Below are 20,715 nucleotides of genomic sequence, written 5' to 3'. Positions count from 1 at the left end.
CAATATTAAGAGTCACCTGTTAGTATTCCTGAGTTTAGTGTAAAGTTGCATAGGCACGTAAGGAACTTAAACATTTTAAAAGGTTTAATGCTGTTTGACTGACGGAGGTATGGCTTTGCTAGCCTTCATTTATTGGGAAAGTTACTCTGCACCAAAAAATGCAGTTGATTTTGCCTGTGTTTCCTAGAGGTGTAAGTTATGTTTCACTGGAAACTTTCAGACTATCAAGCCCAACGCCCTGGTGTTGCAAGCCTCATATGAATCATACGAGCAGCTCTACTCTGTACTGTTCTTACTTTCTTGAGGCAGCCTTGCAGCAACTTACCAGAGAGATCTTTCTTGTATGCGCTCTGTTACATTGCTACTTCCCTTTCTGAATACATGATAATGTACTCATACTGTTTATTTATTTATTTATTCTGTTATTCTTCAGTATCATCTGGGTAGTTCATAGTCATCCTGTGACTGACAACCACCACCAAGTCCACCTCTTCTGTCACCTGCCAGTTAGTTTAGGTGTCCTAGCAAGTTGTCATCAGAAGCAGGTGAGCTGTGCATACTACGTCAAGCCTATAAGATTCAAAGGTGTGCAGACATGTTGGTTGTTGCTATATGCATGCTTTCCTTCACCCAACATTGCAGGACACCCCACCCTTTATCTCTGTGTCTATGTCCTAAAGGAGCACTGAAGAGATGTAACATCTCTTCCCTCATACTAAATTGAAGGATGAGTCTTTCCTGAAGAGGTGGACAAGGTGCTCTTTGGTTACTCCTGAGCAGTGCTGTCCCATAAGTGACAATGTTTACCAGTGGAAACCAGCCACCCAGCATTGGCAGTGTCACAGCCTGTTCCTACTCCAACCAGCCACACGCCTTACTTGTCACTGACTGATTCGCGGTGTGTGTGCAGTGGATGACTAGTGGTGGCTTTGTGTTGCCAGGGCACGATGCCACAGAGCTGCATTTCCCCTCCACATGGCCTCCATTTGCCTTTTTCCGCATGATTATCACCCATCTGTTGCCCTCTGCCACGTGTGGGAGGGCAGCAGATGGGCCAGGAAACTGGAACATAGGAAAGCAAGTTCTTCAGAGAGGGAAGGAGAGACAGCGTAAGGTCAGAAGAGTGATCCTCAGACAGGCTTCAGGCAAAGGGGTACTCCATGAGTGGGTAGCTCACCATCCATGGGAACTCCAGACAGCAATTAGGCAAAAAAGGACTCCAGTCAGAAGGCAACATTTCAGCTGGCTGAAAAGAGTTAGGAATTTCCGTTTGATGTTGTCAGCCTGATTATTTATTCTTTCTGAAAGAAAATGAAAAACCTTTCTCTTACTAAGCCAAGATTTCATATATAACAAGCAGAAAAAGAGTTATCGTCTACTGTTTCTCAGTTGCAGAACCATCAGTTTCATTCAGTTTGTTGACTTACCTGTAAGGACCATGGTAATTATTTGTATACCATTGCAGACCCATAACATAAGGCATATCTAAAACATAAAGTTATTTCTCTGTATCTCTTCAGTAAGTGTTTGATAACTAATACTATTTTTACCAGCAGGAAGAGTTAACTTTTCATAAACATATGTTATCAATGTAAGGGAGATCTTGTGTACAAGCCCTGTTTCTTCAACAGTAATCCTACTGGATACTCATCCTCAGATACTTGTTGGTATTCCCCTTGCTCATAATCATCCTCTTTAAAAGCATGTGAGATTTTCTCTTATAATTTAATTGTCAATACCAAGAATGACTTTGAAGAAGTTTATATTTTCATCAGGGGCAGAGCATGAATCTGTATTACTTTTATTTGTAGTTCTCAGTGTCATTCCATTTGATTCCAGTGAGAAGTTAAAGTTTATACTCTGAAATCTACTGGTATTAGATGCTGATTAAATGAATATTTCAATGTCCCTCCAATATCAGGTAGAAATAACACCTGCAGCTTCCACTTTTCCTCATAAAGGAGTTGAGTATACAAACATGTTTGCCTTTACCTCTTTCACCCGCTCAGCTAAAATGCATTAATAGGGATGCAAAAACTTATGGCTTGGAACAATATTTCTAGGTTTGTTCCTAATTATCACAAACTTCAAAATCCCTGCAGTTCTCATACTCTGTGGAGTTGAGCATCTATTATTGACTTCACTGAGCTGTGAAGTATATCAGAGAATCAAGTCCTCACTCAAATGAAAGTAAACACAAAGGGAATTTTGTGCTAAGTTGGAGAGGAACTTAAGATACAGGAGCAGGAATCTAATGAAGAGAAATAATGCAGTGTTCACTGGAAGAAAAGAAACCTCAAATTTAATATGTTTGGAAGCATTCAATTAAATTCAGCAATATTTTCTTAAATGGCTGCATGTGTGTGTGTGTATGATATCTGTAATTAACATTGATTAATGCCTACCACTTGTGATTAAGAGCAGAGGATGTGAGGCCTTCAGCTTCCCACAAGATCATGCATCTTCAGATGCAAATGAACTGTATGGTACCTGCAGATAATATCAGGTGCTAAATTCAAAGTTTGTCCTGATTTACTCCTACAAAAGGCTTGGCAACAAGATTTGTTCCTTCACTACTAGTAGTAACCAGAGCAGAGCAACAGAAATTACAGCAGAAATTGTTTGCGCTGCTGCTCTGGGTGATTCGGATAGAGGGCAACCTAGAGGTTGTCCTACACGCAAGAACAGTGTCTCAATTTACATACCCCAAATCAGGCAGAACAGGAACTTGAATCTGAATCTTCATTGTTCCTGGCTAGGGGAAAACCAGCCCTCCACCTCCTCCCAGAAAGCCTGGGTAAGAGCCAGAAAGAATATTTTGAGTGAGGTGTTGTTATCAAACGTGTTGGCATTGAACCTGGAGGCTCCAGGCATAAGGCTGCAGAGGCAGAGAAAGACATGAAGCAAATACTGGCAGTTAGCTGTGCAGGGGGGCTTATTTCTGGTCTGGGGTCACTACAACTTGTTGACACAAGCTGTTTGCAGAACTTATTTGAAAAGTTTTCTTTTTTTCCTCACTGTGTTCCACTGCAGGAAAATATATATATATATATTTTGAAACTCAGAGAAAGTGGAACTGTTCTTTGCTCAGCTCCGTGTGTGATTTCTGGATTACGTAGAAAGTCAGCCATGCTTCGGGCCAGCTCACCACACAAGCCTCTGTGGTAACAAGAAAGCGCCCTGTCTCTAATCAGTACTGTGATGCAAAAGAGAAATCTCTGGCTCCTTCCCATGCTCTGTAGTTAATAGAAATCCGTTCAGATGTCTGAATTTCTGTGCAAGAACCCCCTCAGCTGCAACAGTCAAGAGTGGAAAATACAGGAGACTCTTTGGAGAGTTAACACCCAGGCCCTGTGAACATGAAGATGATTATTTTCCTCTACAAGGCTTTTTCACATGTGATAAGCTTGGCATGTTGCCTTGGTTAAGTGTCAAGCCCTGAATGTTTTTGTTTTTGCCCTGGTGGTCTTGAGGAGTTACTGGAATACTTGCTGGACCTGTTTTATATCAGTGTGTGCACTGATAATGACATTGAGAAGAAACAGGTAGAGGAGTGGAAGGGGGATCTGGATTTTCTCTCGTTCAATTCTGATAGCAGTCTCCCTGTCTGCCCAGGCAGCCCTACAGCTTCCTTCAGTCTTTCTTTGGCTCCTTGACTGTGCTTTTTGCATTATTACATTGTAATCTCTTGCTTTTTTTTTTTTTTTTTTTTTTTTTTTCCCTTGCTCGCAAGGGAGAGTTGTCAAAACTCCTTATCTGCTGATGAATGAAAGGAATTTTTGTCTCCACTGCCTGGAACTGGTTAATGCAATTCTGGACAATACCGCTGGGTCACTGAGTCAAGCGAACAGCAAAAGTTTAAATACATACAAAGATTTTGCTTGGTGCCAGTTTGTATCGTCATCTGCAGATATTTTCTGCCATGCAAGGAAGTGAAAAAGACAAGACTGAAGGCAGTTGTAAAGAGTTTCTAGAGTTGAAGAATAAACATTACCAAATTCTGCAACTTCAATGTTGGCAGTTAGAATCCAAAAATAGATGCTTTAACATTTGCACTAAAAGAGATTTTTATTCTGTTGTTGGAACACTTTTCCTCATTACTGTTTATTAGAGTATGATGTTAATCACAGTGTTGTGGGTCTGATGTGGAAAATGGCCAAATCCTGCTTTATCTGAGTAAAGACAATAGACATTGTCCATGAATACAAGACCGATAAACAGCTATGCCCTTTGGCAGTGGCCCAATTCTATAAGGTCCTGTGAGTTCAGCGTCCATTGAAATGACACCTTGCAGAACTGAATTTTAAAGGAATCAGGAAATACTTAAATACTCTGAAACCTAAAGCCCAAGTTCATTTCTATTTTCAACATTTTTTGTAAGTTACAGTGCTGAGAACAGACTTGATCCTGCCTTTATTGAATTCAGTGGGAAATGTGTTGTTGACTTCAGGGAGCATGAGGCCAAGCTCTACCTGTTTGCTAAACAGACACAGTTCTGCTGCCTCCTAATCTTGGACTGACAGCTCTCTTTGGGACAGAAAAATCTTTATTTGAAGAACTAGCTAAAACATATGTGTGTATGACTCCTGAACTCTACGTAGATCATTGCTGTATCCGTTATTAATAACGATTACTCATAGATCCTTGTGTTGATAACACTTGCATATGACCATATGTAGTCATAGAAAAAATACATGTATTTGTGCAGGAATGTGCATTACCCCAAGTAGAAGCTTCTCCACAGAATTTGCATGAACAAAGCTCTGACTGGATAAATAATCACGAACAAAAGACAACCAGCAAGCAAAAATTCCTCTGAATGGAAGGTCTTGACTTGAAACTTTAGCCAAAACTCCTGGAAGCCAACAGGAGACATCCCATGGATCACAACAAGCTTTGTATCATGCCCTTTATTCATAGCAGTGTTTGCAAATCATCTTTTGCAGTATTCACCCAGCTGAAATCATACTGCAAGCATATTCATATGGTATATTCACATAAATATGTGCTGTGATTCATAAACAAATTACATTTGCATCTGTTGGCTATGGCTGAGGAAATGACAATAAAGAAAATAACAAAACAGAAAGGAAAGGGAGAAAAAAGTGACTATTGTGTGACACTGATAGGAAGAAACTCAGCTGCATTTCTTTATCATCTCAGGTATCAGGTAGCAGAGGATTAAAAACATTAGGCCTTTCAAGAGAGTTCAACACAGAACAAAATATCTAATTCCTGTAGACTAAAAATGACATTGTTCATTTCAGACCATTTCAGGAAAATGTTTCTACAGTAACACTTGTGCTTCCAAATCCATATTGTTTTTTTTTCTGGAATGTCCTTTTTATAGATCTTAACAGTATGAATGACCACAGGATCAATCCCAAATGTGATGTTCTTCAGTGGCAGTTGTTGCATTGCAGTAGAAAATTGGTCTTGAAGAAAAAGAAAATGCTTTCATTGGTGTGTGTATGCACATGCATTCATACATTCTGGAAAAGCCAATTTTAGTTTGAAGACAATCATTTTTATTTCTGTTGCCTTAGGAGAGTGTCAGTATTTGTTTTTAGTAATTCCCTTTGTAACATTTTCTCATAGCTGAGGAAAAGACCTCTCAGCTGATTCTGCCACCACTGGTTTATGGTAAAGGAGCAGTAGATGTGATTAAAGAATCACCTACTAAATTGTCCTTCTAGGTATGCCAGGGCTTGTAAGCAGCCAGGCAAGATCCTTGTCATCCACCCACCCAGGTGGAGTATGTCAGTGCAATCCACTGAGCTGGCTTAGATGTCTTGTTGCAATGTTGTTTCTTCTGAAGCCATGATCCGGCCTTTGAAATGTATTACATATTTTTTCTTGTTCTTGTTCTGAATCCTGTCCCTTCTGTACAAAATATCTGTAAAAGCAGGAATCTCAAAGCAGGCTAATTATTTTAGATGCCCAATTAAAAACAAATTAAATGGTCCTGATTTTCACAAGGTGTTGAAACACGGGAAGTCAGGACATATTAAGACATCTCAGTTTAGATTTCCAAAACCAGTCATCATTTCTGAAAAATATATTCCAGATTTATATAAGCCCTTGGCTGTAAGGACAGAAAAAACCTTCACCATAATGCAGATTCTCACGACACAGTCAGAATCTGTGTGAAACCTCATGGCGCCTGTCTTTGGTTTAAGAAATAAATGAGTTAATCATAAAAGCACATATCTAGGGAGTTTCAAACTATAGAATCATGCAGACTTTGTACAGCTGGGCACTCATAATCAGTTATAGCACAAAAAGGAGAAAGGTCCTTATTACTTTCCATATAATTTTTTATTTCTCTCCAAATATCAATGCTATATTGACTGTTAATCTGAAAAACCTCATTTAATGTCAGCTTGCTCACAGTTATGAAAATTCAGGTAATGTATTCCTGCTACTAATTGTATTTGAGAAAGTGTTATTAATTTCATATATCAAGTTCGTAGTGGCCATCTGTTCCCTCCGAACTGCTGCGTCTCCCTCCATCTGCCCTGTTTTTCTTCTGCTAATCGGGTGGCAAGGGCTCAGATGATTGGGAAGTTTCACTCTGACTTTTGATTTGTCACTCATCATCAAGCCAGCTGTGCATTTTTAAACAGACTCTTGCAACGGGTGGTGCTGAATTTAAATCTTACTGTCTGATTTTTTTTTTTAAATAAAACTTTTTTATATTAAAAAAAAAATCAAAAAGAAGACAGATTGTATTTTCTACAGTGTAAAATGTGCTTTGCTGCCACTAATTTGGCTGCATCTGCACTCTCATGAATATAGATGAAGGTACATGTCCAGGATATTATTAGGGACTGTGGAGAGTGGGGAAGAATTTCAAGTGTGGTGAGACACCACAGGTTTCTAGTGCTCAGAGTAGCGAGCAAGTGGATATGAAGCTTCTGACTTCACCTAACTCTAGACCGAAATTATGATGTTAGTGCAAACCTTTAGGAACAGGTATGAAAAATAGCAAACTTTCATGTGTCTATGTGGGAAATATGATTAAATAAAGATAAAATGGTCTTTAAAAGCGTTTCCCTTTTTTTTTTTTTTTTTTTCCCCGTGAATCCAGGCACAACAATTAAGAGTTACTGGTGACACTGACAAACGTTTAGGATCTATGTTTTCCATTGTTGAGAAATTCCCATTTCTCTGTCATAGGAATGCGGGGATTATCTGACAGGAGCACTTTGAAGTCCCTGCAGAACCCAAATTCGCAGAATGCTCCAAGTACTCCATCCTGAAGTATGGCCCATACCAGGTGCTGGGAACAGTGAGAGCTGAAGAACTTCATAGTGGTCAGACAACACACATCCTACACTCAAGAAGATCCCTTTCTAATTTCTGATAGTAAAAGGCTGATCAAAATTCTCAAAAAGGTTTTAACTCCTTTCCAAAATCCACATTGTCTTTAGCTATAATGGTTCTAGATACTCTTGTTATGCATGCAAATATTCAATTCCTTCTGACTCCTGTTAAAATGAGTCAAACCTCAGGTGACAGATTAAGTATTTATGCCTGTACAGAGGGGATATTGCAAGAAATGATTGGATGAAATTAAGGCAGAGAAACTTCAAGCTGTATAAGAAGAGGAAATTCCCAGACAATGAGGTGCATTTAACAATGGAATAAAATTGCAAGGTTATTAGAGAAGCCTCATCACTTGACCCATTTGAAACCATGACTGACAAAAGAAGAAAGCAAAAAGCAGAAAGAATGTGACAGTGGAAATGAGGTAAACTGGACAGTTTATCAGGCTTCTTCTATCTCAGTTTTCTATGTTCCGTGCTCTGATTTATGAAATCCAGACAGCATAAGGACATTTGCAGGTAGGAATACATCATAGTACCTGAAGCATATGATACTGTTTTACAAGTCTGAGGTGAAGTTTGATGGCTTCTCTTTGCAGGGGTCCATGAGAACATTTCCTTTGCTCTATATTTATGAGAGGTCTGAAATAAAGCTCACATGTGCAATCCTGTGTGTTTTAAGCACGGAAAGAAGGAGACTTGCTAAATCTGCCCCTTATTCTTTGCTGTGCATTCTCCACACGGAGACATGTTCACCTTTGAGGTTTTGGGCAGATCTTTACAATAATGGCTAAATTTTCTGTACTGAAAAGTATTTCTGTCAAAACCAGTTCTGCATAAAAGTATGTACAAATTTTATATGTATCTACTGCTATATTAAAACCATTTTACTTTTGCTTTATTTTCCCATTTGGACAGTCCCAGAGCTCTGATAAATTTAATCAAAATTGTCATGTTTCACCTGATTATTAGCTGCTGGCAAGAAATACCAGAAATATCCTGTTGTGAAAATGTAAGTACAGTTCAACCTCCTCTGAAGTTTTGCAAATCTCATCAAACATCTCTCTTATCTTGATAGCACAGTCCAATAGCTATATAGTTTTAGCTGGTTTCCTTGGCTGTGAGTAGAAAGGGGCAAGAGCAGGGAGGAAGGCTGTCACAACGTCCACTGACAGCATTAAAATGAACCAGGATTTTTGCAACCCTCTGTGCATCTGTTTTTATTCACAGTGAGTATAGTTTTTGTATGATGTTATAATGCTTTGTATCCACAGGTCACAATGTTTGTATGTGCAGGTGACCAGCTAAACACAGTTGGTCATTTCCAGGTAGACTTGATATACTTGTGGGTGTAACCATAGCAACTGTGTGCCACTTTTGGGCACTTTTCCAAAGATATGTACCTAAATACTAGATTGGCTGTGTGGGGTGAATCACTAATTAATTGAGAAATGAATCTAGTTACAGTCCAAGCTTTATGAATTAGCAAAGACTCCCTTTGGATCTTAACTCCTGCAAAAAGGGCCCCATAATGTAATACTGAAACTTGAATCTCTTTCATCCTTGAGCATCGTTATGATACTAGTGGTTATGAAAAGACATTAAGTGAACAGAAAAAAACAAACAAAAAAAAACCAGGAGAAGTAGGAGTAGACTAAGAAACTATCCAGCTTTAGAAAGGATCATAGAGCTGTTCCTTTAATTATCTTTTATTTATCTGTTTGTCAGACTATACAACTTTTTTAATATAAGCCATAAGCAGAAGCATGATAATGTTGAAACAAAACCTTTGGAGAAAAGGAATAGCATGTTGTTGTTATTTTCGGATTCTTCTGCAACATGAGGTCTAATTTGCTCTTGGTTTTGGATTTTTCAAGTTGCAGTGTATCTTTCGTAAGGACTTACACGTGTTTATTTCTGCTGAAGTGAAGGGGATGATGTAATTGTCATTATTAGTAGTAGTGACAAAATATTTACCTGGCATCATTATTTTGACTGTAGTCCACATGTGTAATCTCATTCTTTTGCTTGTCAGACAAACAACGCTGTGACAATTAGTGCCATAACAAGTAAAATAAAATATGGAGTAAGATCAATATCTCTTGCAAGAGCTCCCAGCTCATTACACTTCAGCACTACTACACCTAGCTGTGCAAGAGGAGGAACCCAGATGACTCCCCAAAATTCCAGTTAGAAGTCACAGACAGTGATTACACAACATACTTACACAAGTGAGATGCAAAACTGTGCAGAAGAAGCAGATAAGGACAAAAAGAAAAAAAAAAACACTTGGGTAAGAATGCTTGTAATAAGATTAGTGATTCTAAAGCTAACTCAAATAAATCTTGAAATTTTGAAAATAAGGAAGACGCACAGGGGAGAGACACAGGTGTAAGCCTGTCTCAGAAAGGATAGTTTTGTGGTTGATGCTTGACTCAGAATCTACAAAGAAAGGGGTTCCAGTACCTATCAAGACATGTCTGAAGATGATTTGAATGCAGACTGTGACCAAGAAAAGAAGTCTAAATAAAACCAATACATTTATTGTACTTTGAGGCGAGTTACCAATTACAGAACTGGAGTAATTGCCCTAGCTAATTATCATAAGTGGCACTATGATCTAGACAAGCTGAGGGCACTGTTTTGCTGGCCTGCCCTGAGAAAGCCCTCCTTGCTCCAGGAGAGGCACACCAACATGCTGTCTTGAGGTCACAGAAAAATATTCAGAAATTTTTCCATTTTCTCATCAGGAAAAACAGACACACACATGCACACCACCTCCCAAAGACAAACATTTCTATCTCATCTTCATTGTTCTTATCCATGATTTTTCATTGTTCAGTCCCTGAGGATGGGGACTGAAAAAGAGCAAGCCATGCCCTAACCCTTTTATCATTGCATAGACAAGAGTCGGAATTTTAATGGGATGTGTCTAAACTCATTGAAGTCAATGAGAATTAGATGTCTCAACACCTTTAACTATCGAGTTTCAAAGGACTAGCCTAGAGGTCATTTGTCTGTAAAGAATACGGTTGCCACAGAAATAAGCTGATGCATCCACCAAGCACTCTTGATTAATCCAATTGCATGGCTCCCAAAGGAACTTAGCACTACTCTCCTTTCCTTTGTCTATGGCTAAAGACAACAGATTAATTTGGCACCATCAATTGTGCTGCATATAATTTCAAAAATTCCTTTATAGAAGTCCAGACCCCGACTCTTTCATCACATTCTTACCAACATAAATTCCAGCTGCCTCAGCTACCAAAGACCACTATATTAAACTACTGTAGGAGTAGTCTGAGCCTAAGAGACAACCTGATAAAGGCAAGAGGCCTTTAAAATTAATGACTGATTAGAGTTGTCATTGGGCAGAACATTCAGACTCCTCTTTTTGAAGTCCATTTGGGGGAGGGAAAATACACAATGACTACAGAGCAAAAACAGAAGTATATGAAGCCTCCATATAACATTCTTTACCCCTATTGTACAATAAAATAATTCATAAGGAAGAGTCCTGTTTGTTTTCCAAACTGGAATAGTGAGGTGCAGCACATGCAAGGTTAAATTACAGACAAAATTAAATTGTTCAGATTTTGTAACACCAAAAAGAGGAATAGAGATTGGGCTCTGCCTGTGCGCATACTAGCATAGTAGTAATTTCTCTTTACCAAGTCCAGTCTTATGCCTTCACAAATCAATTGTTAAACTACCATATCAGATCATTGATGACTAATAATAAAACATATTTTCCTCCTTGGAGTTCCTTACTATCCTTGTCACCAAAGGCTAAAATGTTATGTTATGCTTTGGGAATTCATTTTTGCATTTGAGGATAAGAGCAGACTTAAGGAAAAAGTCATGTCCCAGAGCTAAAATACCAGTATCCCCTCTCTGCATGGATAATGGAACAGATTCACCTTCACCGTAACATTGGACTGAATTACATGTTATAGTCCTTGACATGCTTTGACATGACTAATGTGACCCAGCTGGTCTCAGCAGTAGAAAAATGTGAACATAGAATGCGTAGTTTATGAGATACACATACGCGTTGACAACAAAAAATACCCACAGTTGTATTTGTGTGATTAAACCTAAAATAAAAATAAATACAAATAAAAATAGACAAATCCATAAGTTACAAGGGTCTGCAAATACATAAGTTGATATATTTCAGTATTTACATGTATTGAAAGGTAGTGGGTGACTGCCTGTTTATAGACAGTGGGTTTCCAAGTGTACTCATGTAAACTGTTCCCTCTGTTGTTTAGAGGATGACCATATAGCCAGTTTTTTTTTTACTGCAGTGTTTAAGCAGGAACCATATGATACTATGTTTTATTTAAAATTGGGCTTGTACCACTGAGGCTGGAAACTTGTATCTTTAGAACAATTTCATATTGCATAGTGCCACCATATGTTGCCTACTTTCGTGTTTTTAAAGAGAGTGCCTACTGCCTAAAGGTAGCATGTCTCAGATTTACAAATCACATATTGCTTGAGGGCAGAAGTGAAACCATTGATTTAAGAGAATGCAATATGCTTAGTTTAAGGGTGTTAATTCAACTCTATCATCCTCCAGCATTCCTTACATTGAAATACATTTTAGTGCAGGGGAGAAAAATGCAAAGATTGGAAGCACAGGTTCTACAATTGTGTTTCGATCTTAAAAGGAGAGAAAAAACTGGCTGATTAGCTAGACAGACCCATCTAGCATAAGTGTTCTTGGAACCTCTTGAAATGAACACTGAATTATGAAGCCGGCCTTTTACATTTCTCATCATTAGCGTAAATGGAAAAGTAGCCACTAGGACCTTGTGACTAATTTAGCAGACGGACTTGTTCTAACATTTGCTCTGAATTACCTCGTGCATATTTTAAAGGGAAAACTTGTAATTTATTTATATATTTTAATATTTAACTTTCTTAAAAAATTTGGATTGCTCACGGTAATTTAATACATTCTTAGTCAATGTTTGCCTTCAGATAGCTTCTGCAAATTTAGAGATAGAAAAGTCGTAATCCCTCTGGATGTAAGATCATTACCCCAGTGTACATTCACCATTGCTTTATCAAGTCTAAATTAAAATATTTCAAATAATGAAACTTCCAGTATTTTCCTTGAAAAAAATATTTCCTACTAAAATTATTTACCCTGGCTGCAGTGCTTGGGGGTGACGAGCAGCTCTTAAAAGATTGTCATTACCATTTTATTTGCTGTTATTCCTATTAATGTACTTGACGCGTACAACAGAAAATAAAATAATATTGGAGTGTCACTGTAGAGCAGTGACCGATAGCAAAGACAAACCTCTGTCTATGAGAGCTCCTGGTGTACCTATCAGGCTTAAATGCACAGGTGGACGAAAAATGCAAACAGTGCAGGATGCTGATGTAATGAAGTAGCTGTGCTCAAGGTCTCAGAGACAGAGGGATCTTGCACTCACACCTGATAAAAAAGACAGGAGCTGAGTTGTCAAGTCTGTTGCTCCTGCACTTGGACAAAATTGGGTGTATTTCACAACAAGGGCTCAACACAAGATTCAGTGGTAGCAGGTTTTCTTTGCATCCATCCTATTCCCTATTGTTAAGCTGAATGTTAGAAAACTCTTTACAGGAGAACACTAAAACAGAGTCGGTCATGCAATTACATGTCCTAGTGTCTGCAGTATTTCATACAGGCTAGCTTTGAGACGGGAATAAGCAGTTTCTGAAACTCCCTTTACTTTTTGTATGAATCCTGCTTAAGCATTTTTATTTTTATTTTTTTTATGCAGCAAATTTGATCATTTTAATGTACCTGGGTGACCAACTTCCCAAAGCATGCTTTTTTTTTTTGTATAGCAGTGATGCCCTGGCAGCTCGGATTCACAGGGACTAGTTAGGTAATTACTTATAGGGCACAGCCATGGCACGCACTAAACCAACCCTCCAGTTTCCAAAGCAAGCATTTGAGCTATTCAGCTTACAAGTCACCCCTTCAGCAAGGACCAGCAGCCGCCTCCAAAAAAATACTGCCACAGCTTAATTTACTTAATATTAGTATCCATGTTAACCTAATACCTTTCTCTCTTTTTAAATAATAATTTTAAAAAGGCAGTTTATAAGAGGCTTCCTTGTCAGGTAATAGCTCTCTGGATTTATTTAAAGAGCCCTTTCTTGTCAGCACGAGAAGCAGCCCCCTGCAAGGATGGGAGATTAGGTGCAGGTCCACGCCTTTGTGCAGCGTGTGCCACGGCCACCGGCTCAAAACCCATGGGGAGGAGATTAAGCCCTCTTCAGCTGGCCGGCATGGGGTGGGGCTTTGTCCCGTTTTTGGCTAGCAGATGGTGGCAAGCCAACAGGTGCACCCCATTGGCAGCACCCAGCCCTGCGCATCTGCTGCCGGCCCCGTGCCAGCTGCAGCGAGCGCTTGTCCTGAGCAGGCGAGGTGGTGAGAGACCAGGGAGGGTGACCTTCAACTATTAACCTTCTGCTTTTCTTCCTTTTTTTTAAAAAAAAAAAAAAAAAAAAAAAAAAAAAAAAAAAAAAAGCTTTATGAATTGAAAAACACCAGCATGGCAAGAATGCTTTGATCTGAATATTACAGGATGGAAAATGAATAAGGACTGGGAGGTGATGAGCCTAGGGAGGAAGCGGCAGGCAGCTTCGCCCTAGCCTGCACAGGGAGTAACATCTATTGTGTTGCAGGGCATCAGTGGGTAGGTATTGCACTGACTCTAGATTTATTATTATTATCATCATTATCTTTTTAGTAATCAGAAATAAAAGTAGATTGCTCAGACTGGAATTTCTGATGCCACTCCTGCCCCCCCCAAACCTGATTCCAACCTGCTTTATGCAAAAAATCCAGACTCTGCACTCAGGTAATATCATACGTTAATCTGTTAATGCAGTTATAAGAACCATCGGAAGGAAAAGAGACAAAATGACAATACTGCACTTGTAAGAATGCTTGTCTTAGTTTCTAAACTTTATGTTCTGTACTACCCTTTCACTTGACACATCCCTGTATTCAGCCTCTTTCCCTCCCAACTTGACCGGATCCTTCTATAATCTACTGCCTCATGTTTGATTCAGTCCAGCCCTAATCCAGCTCAGCTATCACCCTGTGCAAACAAGCAACTCTCCAGCTGATCTCCTTGGCTCAGTTAGACTTTTAGCTGTTTTCTCTTCTCTTTAACTCTTCTTCCTCCCTGCTTCTCTCTTTGTTCTCCTTTCAGGCTGACTTGAGCTAAGGTCTGCTCTTTCCCCTGGGCCCTCTGCTTCTGATGATGTTCTGAGTCCATCACAAGGTCTTCACAAACCTGGCAGTTTCTGCTAGACTAACAGCTGTCTCTGTCTCCTGTAGCTCTGGGGCTTCCTGGGGTCAGAATCACATCATAAAGCAATGAATTTCATGACTCTCATGCGGAAAAAACACTGGCTCAAATGAGGTTAGAAGAAACCTTCTGGTCCAGAGGATACAGGCCAACCTACTGGGGTCCCACAGTTAAGCTGCTAAAATTTGGTCAAAGACAGGAAAGTCCACCGGAGACCGGATGCAGTCAAGGTGGGCTAGAGCAGTGGGCTATTTCTCTACACCTACTGAGATTTCAGAAAGCCTTAATGGCTGGGCTAAGCTGTGAGCTGTTGCTTCGTGCTTTCGGATGGCCTCAGTTCCTCCAAACATTAGAAGGAGGAGACACAGATGCAGTGAGAAGTGTTTCTTTCCATCACAGCAAAAACCAAACTACATCATGTCTGGAATGATGACTGGCGGCGTCCAGGCTTGTCTGGGTGCCTGTTCGGGGAGCTGGAGAACAGCTCCAGTTGCAGTTACGTGAGTCCTGAGTGTCCTTTAGATGGCTCACTTGGAAGACAATACAACTGATATTACGCAGATTGCTGTCTCACACCAGAATTGCCAGAAAAGGGTACAGCAGCCTTCCAACGAGGAAATTCTTTGGTGGGAGCAGGAGCTGAAAGCTACAGTGACCAAGAAAACTTTAATTGAAACATTAATTGAAATCAACCTGAAGGATTTAGAGAAAACTGGTTGCTGTATTTAAAACCCTAGCAAATGTATAAATTAATGCACTTTTATTCTTTCAGCTCCATTATTCCTTTGTCATCTTCCTAATCTACAGATAGTTATTCTGCACTTCTTTTAGTATATTAGAGATATTAAAAAAAAAAAAGCCCACTAAATTTCAAAAGAAGGAAGCCCTCTCACACCTTACCCAAACACCTTTACTCCCAATTTCAGATGTTGTTCATAAGATTACAGTGGTTTTGTTTTGTTGTTTTCTTTTTTAATACCCAATGTAAAATTTGCCAAGATATTTTTACTGCAAACGTGGCTAAATTCGTAAACAGACATTTTAATACACAAACTACTAACGTTTAGTTTTTGTGACTTTCTCTAACAGCTACTAAATCCCAAAACCATCACGAATACCAACACAGTACCGACCTCATGTTTCTGAGGATTCCACAAGCTGTAAGAAGAAACCCTTGTGAATGCAGACTCCCATCCCCTCTGGAAAGTCTGGAAGAATTTCATACAGGTGTGCAATCTGTCTAAATACTTTTTAACCACTACGCAGCATGCTTAATGGGTGACAGCATAACAATAGAGTACTTTACAAAATAATTACTGTAGTTACAGAGCAGAGATCATTCCACATCAAACTCAACAAGTTATAAAATAACGTCCATAAATCCTTAGTACACTGGGGTATGACATTACTGTTTCCAAGTCTGCTTAATTCTCTCATGCTCTTGCTTTTAAACTCTGTAAAGTGTGGGGCTTATTACATGAAATAAAAATCTTTTCAGAGTGTAGCAAGCTTTTTTCTCCCTGATTTAAAACTTACACTGTCTTTGCTAATAGGGATGCTCTTACTTCAAGCCCCAGGAGGCTTCTGGAAAGCAGACAATCCTGTTTTCTTCTGCACGGGTGAGGAAACAGCTCAGAAGGGGTTAAGTGGCTGGAGATCAGATGCAGCTGGGCCCTGTTAATCTGCAGGGACCAGCTGCTTTGTATAGAAAGGAAGACGAGAAACAGAGTGGCTAGTGCTGGGGGAAAGCTGGGGTATTGAATTGCTTATGTTCTGGAAGGGGGTGGGGGCTTGGGGGGAGTGAGAGTTTGCATTTCAGCCTTTTGGTACTCTGGACAAGGAAGAAGAGCTCTGTAGGTATTTCGGTTCGGCTGGGGAGCTGCTGTCTCTGGTGGTGACTGACAGCCCACCCAGGACACTGGCTTTTAGTTCTCAGGCGCTCTTAAAACATGGCCTGCAGGGTAAAAGCTGGTAACTGAGAAAGCCAGGTGTAATAAGCTACAAACTGGCTTTGATTTCATGTGAATGCCTTTGAAAGATGGATAAAGAGCAGTGGAGGGTTTGGTGACTTCAGGACTCCCAATGCAAGAGCCAGGGCGACCTCTTTCTTGGCTGTACCAGCAAGTTCTCAAGCAAATGCAACTTGTATTTCCCAAACATGACAAATGCCTTCATCTGCCCCAGTGTGCATTGCTGCAATGATTGCACTTATGTATGCTGCATCTGTGTCATCCCCCATAACATTTTCCTGCGGCAAATAGGCTGTAGGAGGAAAATCCCTAAGTAGTTTTTACTGAAGCTTTTCTTTAACTGCCAACTCTGAGCAAGTTTATTGCTTATCTTACTGCAGCTTCTCTGAATGAAGAAACTCTATAGGCAGAAGTTGAGTTGTATAATACTATGTACAGAGCTATTAAAATATATTTAGTGATTCCATTAGAAATCTGCTGTTGAGCAAGGCAGAGCATATGGAGAGAAATTGGTGAAAACCTGATTAAACATTTATATGGAGCATATTTTGATTTAACTTGCATAAATAATTCATTATTTTTGTTTTCTTTCTTTCAAAACCACCCTTTTCTACACCTGCTGTGCTAAAAATAATGCTACCCTATCTGTAATGAAGAAGTAGTGGGAGCGAGTGGGTATATTGCACCTACCCGTCTGTGCCAGAGGCACTCCTCTCTCACGTTTGAAAGACCCATAGCCTTTCGAGAAACAAAATACTTGATTCCTATCAAATCTGTGGTAGTTTTCTTTTGTCCTTACAAACAGCAAAGTAGTGATGTTCCAAGGGCAGTAATTATTATGCAGAAGTTAAGTTGTGCGAGGAGTCCAGTTCAATGGGAGAATTTCCCCAAAGCTGAAGGGAATTGAAGCTCACGTATTGGATGACTGATCTATTTTCTAAACCGAGTAAGAGTTTTAAAGGGAGATTCGTTTCTGAACTTTTCCAAAGTCTGGGTTTGATATTCTAGTTCAGCCTCAGTTTTTGTACTCTGCTGGGATTCAAAGTCTGATTTGCAATAACACTAAAGGTCTTTTATGGCTTCTCGATATTAATAATGTGGTATAAAGTGGGTCTAAATCCTGTTTTAAGGCCCCCTCTTGCCACTAAATATATGAGAGAATTCAAGCTTCTTCTTCAAGAGTTGATCTGAGTGAGCATTCAGGTGCCCCAAAGCACAGATTTTTCTCTGAAACTCCCGAGAACAAGGTCTTTCACAAAAACTGCTTCTCTTTTCCCTCCCACTGAGTTTCAGAGTTCAAACGCCAGCAATTTCTAGTACCATCTTTCCTCATCTCCTCGTTACGAGCAGGGTTTCATTACCTGTGGAACAGCCAGCGCCCGCTCGCCAGCGTCAGCATTGTCCCCAGAGCCCTCCTGTGATGGCTGTCGCTCTTTCATGGTGGGCAGGGACGTGTGGCTCTGCATCATTACCAGCAAACGGAGCTGCTGCGGGGTCATTATCAGAGAAGAGTGTCACGTTTTTTCCTTTTTTTTTTCCTTTTTTTTTTTCTTTTTATAAATGGCATTTCCTCTCAAGCTCGGCATGGCAGCAACTGTCTTGTGAATCCTGAGTACCTGCAACCCGGTGGCATCGGCCAACGTGGTTCAGCAGGGAATTAAATTATGAAATTTTTTTTTTGGAGAGAGGCCGCTGAATTCTTTTGAAGCAAAAATATCATCTCCTGGATGGAGCACGCTACGTTGAGTCCTAAAGGGCTTTGTGAAGTTGCTTGGATAAAAGCTTCTGATGGTGTTGGCTTGCCAATGGATTAATCATAATGCAGAGAAGCAAAAATCCACCCCAAACTCTGAGATGCTGAGAGATTCTCTTATTTAGCCAGCCTACAGACTGATGCTTCTGACTTGTACAAAAGCACACTGTTAGACTGCAGGAGCGGTCACTAACAAAAAATAACATTCCCACCATGCAGTTTTGACAGCTACATCTCACTGTTGTGCTCTTTTCGACCCGGTGAGGACAGCTGAGTGCCACAAACCTGCTCTGGAGCAGCGTTTGCTGTGTCTAGGGTGAGCACGCAGGTAGCGCCAGCCAGGTTCATGCGCGCCGAGAGCTGTGGGCGCCGTGGTAGCGGCAGCCATGTGGGGGAAGCTCTGCTGGTTGGTGAATTTCATTAAAAATCTGAGATGTCTATGCACACAGCCTTATTCACAGTTTTTTCCGTATTGTGATTTTAGGATATAACAAGGTGTTAACAAGAAAAACATGTTTTCATTAAAGCTGTATACAAAATGTATCTTTGCCCTGAGCCCTTCTGTGTGTTTATTTTTCTGAAACAGTCTGTTCCTTAAAGAAACAAACAAAAACTGAAGCAGGGGGAAGAAACTTTTTCCTTCCCGCAGGAGGGCCCGTTTCCACCCCCCCGCTGGATTCCCATCGGTGGCAGGTCGCAGGCTGCCAGGTGGGCCGGGCTGGCCCAGGTTAGCGCCTCGCCTCACCTGTGGGGTTCATTTTGTTAAGCTGTTGTAAACATTTTGCTCTGCTTTACTTCTCAAAGTGGAAACACTGTAAAAATAATGGCTGCCATAAATACTGCATTAAACACTTTCTAAAAGGTTATAGTTCGCAGCTGTGAGGTCGCTGCCCTCTGATTATAGTGCAGCAGTGAGGTAGGATGCCTTTCCTCCCCATGCACCCTCGCATTGCCTACTCACCACGCTGGAGGTGTTTGGGCTCTACAACTTGGCACAGAGAAGTGTTGCCTTAGGGGTCATGTTGAGGATACCAGTGATGTTGCTGAGACTTATTGCTAGCCTGCTGTGGTTTGCTGCGTGCAATGGGGTTGTCTATGCATCCCATCAGTGCCCATCCATGAGCTGTGGATGGCAGCAGGGAACAGAAACTTGCTGAAAAATGGGGCTAGAAAAGCAAAGCGTAGGCAACAAAGATGGATTCTGCTGTGGTGGAGGAAGGATGCTAAGGGTGTGAGAAAGACAGCAGAAAAATAAGCTTATAGCAACTGTGGGCAATGGAAAAGACAGAGGGCAGCAAAGCAACTGCCCAAAGGATGCAAAAGACAGATTGACAACACAGCAAAGAATATAGGAGGACAGAGGTAATGCAAGATGGAAAAAGGGAGATACAAAACTCTACAGAAACCGGAATTCCTACAATTCACAAGAGAAGGACTGTTTTGTAGATGTGTAATGGAGAGAAAATGGAAAGAAAACTGCAATTTTAACAATGAATTGATTTAAGAAGTGGTAGGGCACAGGTACAGACCAGGTAAGAAAAGCATTCACTGGACCAAACTGGGGTTTATGAAGAATCATCTAAACATATGTCAATAGGGAAGGGGAGTTTACCTTCTGCTGAGCAGGCAACCTGTGATGGGCAAATCTTTAACCTCCCTTCCCACCGAGGTTCCCTTGGCTACCTCCCTCCTCATCTGTCCAAGCGAAATTGCTACAAAATCAAGACATTTGGGACTAGAAATGGGATCTCAGGGCTTGTGTGAGAAGAGGAATAAGCTTGGACGTAAGGGTATGATGCTTGTTGTTGTTCATACTTGTATGTCTGTACAACTACGCACAAACTCACTTTTATGATGTGACAGCAGATGAGAGCCTGCTTTGTCCCGTATCCCAAAGCTTTAAGGATCTTTCTGGCATGTATGTTGTGCTCAGGCTGCTACAGGATGGATTTTCTCTCTTTTTTTTTTCTTTCTTTTTTTTTTTTTTTTTGTTACTTTTTAAATGTAGGTACATCGGATTTAGACAGACCTTTCCATCCTGTCCTCAGCCTTAGAGTCCTCTTTGTAGTTGTAAGCAAATATGGGAAGATCATGGCTGCTTTACATCATGGTATTTCTCAGATTTTAAGAGCAGAAAGCTAAAGTCTTACCAGGTTTAAACAAACAAACAAAAAAACTCTCTCTCTTGATTAAAGCATGAAGATTGACCAGTGAAATCACAAGACCTGCTCTAGGTCCTCAGCTAGGTATGCTGTCATGTGAGATACCAATTCAATGGGGAGTCTGCCTATCATTTCGATAGCATAAGTGGGGATGTGCACTTTTCTGATATAACAGTC

At 40.3% G+C, this 20,715-nt stretch overlaps 2 long non-coding RNA genes across 4 annotated transcripts; both read right to left on the bottom strand.

Annotated features, from left to right (window-relative positions):
• Window positions 1–394: 394 nt before the first annotated feature.
• LOC136789779 (uncharacterized) lies at window positions 395–20,345 on the bottom strand. Its single transcript, XR_010828707.1, has 3 exons — window positions 19,989–20,345; window positions 17,985–18,110; window positions 395–1,301 (listed from the first exon to the last, which is right to left on the bottom strand). It is a non-coding gene; the product is annotated as an uncharacterized lncRNA (long non-coding RNA).
• On the bottom strand, window positions 14,638–16,355 carry LOC136789778 (uncharacterized). Of its 3 annotated transcripts, none has more exons than XR_010828706.1 (3): window positions 16,219–16,355; window positions 15,787–15,861; window positions 14,638–15,299 (listed from the first exon to the last, which is right to left on the bottom strand). It is a non-coding gene; the product is annotated as an uncharacterized lncRNA (long non-coding RNA). The 3 variants fall into 3 exon arrangements; XR_010828705.1 differs by having other exon boundaries at window positions 16,190–16,262; XR_010828704.1 differs by lacking the exon at window positions 16,219–16,355 and having other exon boundaries at window positions 15,787–16,183.
• Window positions 20,346–20,715: the final 370 nt, after the last annotated feature.

Source organism: Anser cygnoides, chromosome 2, assembly GCF_040182565.1.
Source record: "Anser cygnoides isolate HZ-2024a breed goose chromosome 2, Taihu_goose_T2T_genome, whole genome shotgun sequence".
In the NCBI taxonomy this organism is placed as follows: domain Eukaryota; kingdom Metazoa; phylum Chordata; class Aves; order Anseriformes; family Anatidae; genus Anser; species Anser cygnoides.
The sequence above is the reverse complement of the archived record's forward strand: the minus strand, read 5'-3'. Positions and strand labels throughout refer to the sequence as shown.